Consider the following 2,720-nt stretch of genomic DNA (forward strand, 5'->3'; position numbering starts at 1 on the left):
GGACTTCTAGGACACAAATCACACGTAAAGTTTCCAACTTTACGTGTGGATATTCACTAATGTGGATTTTAGGGTGTAAAATGCCTCAAAAGGGTAGATCTAGGATGAACAAGCCACATGGGGCCATAAAGCTCACAGATCTGAGCTCCTGGAGCTCAATCTTGCCTAGATCTAAAGGTTAATCCACTTATTACGAGTCATTAAGCAAAAACAAGCTTGAAGAATTGCTCAAGAGTGTCCCAAATGACATCCTAAGCATAGAAACAGGGGAAAACGAGATATACCTCAAGGAAAATGTTGAAACGACACAAAGATGGCTGATCTCCTTCTCCTCTTCTTGATCTACTCCCCTTTCTCCTCAAAACCTTAAAGAACACACCAAGAACACCTCAAACTCTCAAGGAAACAAGGGAAAACGATGTTGGGGGAGTTCTGGGGGTGAATGGGGACGAGTTGGGGCGGAATGAGGGTTTAAATAGGGTGCAAACCCTTGAAACTTAGGGTTTCATCCAGCAGCGGTGACTCGCCGAGTCCAGGATGTGGACTCGCCGAGTCGCCTACTTAAAACGTGTCCTGAGTCTCGTCCCTACTCGGCGAGTCGGACCCTATGACTCGCCGAGTCCAAGGCTAAATTAGGGCAATGCTCAAATAAAATTCACATACCGGAAACCAGGTGCTACAAGTTCCCTGAGTTTTAAAATTACTTACAGATTAGGTTGCAAAAGGATCGTTTGTTGTTTTTTAAATAACATGTTGTAACTGTTAAAAAAATCTGCAAACTATATTTTTTTAATATAAAGTCTTCACTAATTGATATAATCAACAAACTAAACAAAAATATGAAAGCATAGCAACGTCTTGTAAGATTTAATAAAAATATTACAATACATAATAAGTTAACAACTCGTCATTACTCTTCATTTCAAGGATGTTTTATATCAAAATCAGTGTTATAGGTTTGTGAGCAACTCGCTGAACCACCAATATTAAATGCCATTTCTGCAGTAGAAATTATGTGACGTGCTCCACTACCAAACGCCCTTCCAGTACAATTATTTCTCGTGTGTCCAATTTGACCACATGTAGAACACTCTTTTATAATTGGACCCTCGCCTTGGGATGGAATGCGGTCTGTGTTTCTTGGCCTGCCTGGCTGACGTTTATCTATTATTGGTGGCTTAACAATCATCAAATCATCGGGGATCTCCCATTCGGATGGCTTTGGCAGAGGGTTTATTGATTCCTCATATGTTTTCCTCAGTGTTTCGGTAAAGTAAGCATTTAATGCATACCTCGAGTAGTCTTCGTAATTGTTCACTGTTAAACATCTTATGACATGACCACAAGGTATCCCATCAAGTTGCCAATGCCTACATGTACATGTCATATGTTTGAAATCAACAATCACATTTTGTGCCCCCTTTTTTACCTCACATTTCGTATTTGAGATCATGCGAACATCCCATTTGCTAAAACTTTTCTTGTTCTCTTTTACAATTTCATCCGCCCAAGGGGTGAGAATTGTTGTTGCTTCCGCTAAAAAAAGAGCCAAAATGAAGAAGTTAAGATCAATAACATCAAAATTAATAAAACATTAATATTAAAAATTTACTTAATACCTGCAAAGTTACGTCTTTGAAACCACCATTGTTGCATTGTAGCACGAAAAAAATCGATCAACATAAGTATTGGCACCTTACGTGCGTGTCTAGATAATGCATTTATAGACTCCACACTGTTGGACGACATAAGATTGTATCGGTTCCCTTTAAAATGTGCTCTGGACCAAGTTTCTGGATTTATACTTTTCAAATACTCCCATACTGGTTCTTTTGTCTTTTTCATAACATCCATGGCGGAATCAAAAGCATCAACTGTGTACGCTCTACACGCCTCCCAAAAAATTCCTTTAACCGTCTTACTCTTGCCGAATCTAGAGACTATGTTGAAATACAAATGGACACCACATATTCCATGATGAGCGTGAGGAAAAATGTTGGCAACGGATGTTGCTATAGATGGAGACCTATCAGATATAATTGTAAGCTCCTGCATATTTCCTATGCAATCACGTAGTTTTTGAAAAAACCATGTCCAAGAATCGGTACACTCATTTTTGCATATACCATATGCAACCGGTAATATTTGGTTTTGTCCATCCTTAGTAACTGCAAGTAACATGGTACCTTTGAACTCGCCCTTTAGGTGAGCTCCATCTACTACTAGGGTCGGTTTACAAAAATTGACAAAAGCGCGTACCTACCATACATTGTATATCTATTCAAATACACCAAAATAAAAATTAAAAATTAATATAATATGATAATACTAACCGAGCAACCGAGTGCGACGTACAAAAACTCAAAGCAATCATCAACATCTGTTTTAATATGTGTGACAGTACCCGGATTATGTTTGGCCAAGTTGTGATAATACGCCGGAAGTTTGGTAAAAGAATCCTCTTTCGAACCCCTTAACGACAACAATGCATATTGCTTCGCACGCCATGCCTGATGGTATGAGATATTGATATTCAATTGAGCATTCATATCATTAACAATTTCTTTTCCCCGATAAACTCTACTATAGTCTTCAGTCAAAACATTAGCAACATATTCACCCAAAACATATTTGTTTGCTTGTCGATGATTAGGTTGCAACAATGTTGAAGAACATGTGTGTACATCAACAAATTTATTCACTTGGAAAAGACCATCAGA

At 38.4% G+C, this 2,720-nt stretch overlaps 1 long non-coding RNA gene across 1 annotated transcript; it reads right to left on the reverse strand.

Annotated features, from left to right (window-relative positions):
* Nucleotides 1-1,517: 1,517 nt before the first annotated feature.
* LOC145033535 (uncharacterized) lies at nt 1,518-2,366 on the reverse strand. The gene is made up of 3 exons (XR_013677601.1): nt 2,334-2,366; nt 1,620-2,259; nt 1,518-1,536 (listed from the first exon to the last, which is right to left on the reverse strand). It is a non-coding gene; the product is annotated as an uncharacterized LOC145033535 (long non-coding RNA).
* Nucleotides 2,367-2,720: the final 354 nt, after the last annotated feature.

The sequence above is a fragment of the Lactuca saligna genome, chromosome 3, assembly GCF_052625555.1.
Source record: "Lactuca saligna cultivar CGN05327 chromosome 3, ASM5262555v1, whole genome shotgun sequence".
NCBI lineage: Eukaryota > Viridiplantae > Streptophyta > Magnoliopsida > Asterales > Asteraceae > Lactuca > Lactuca saligna.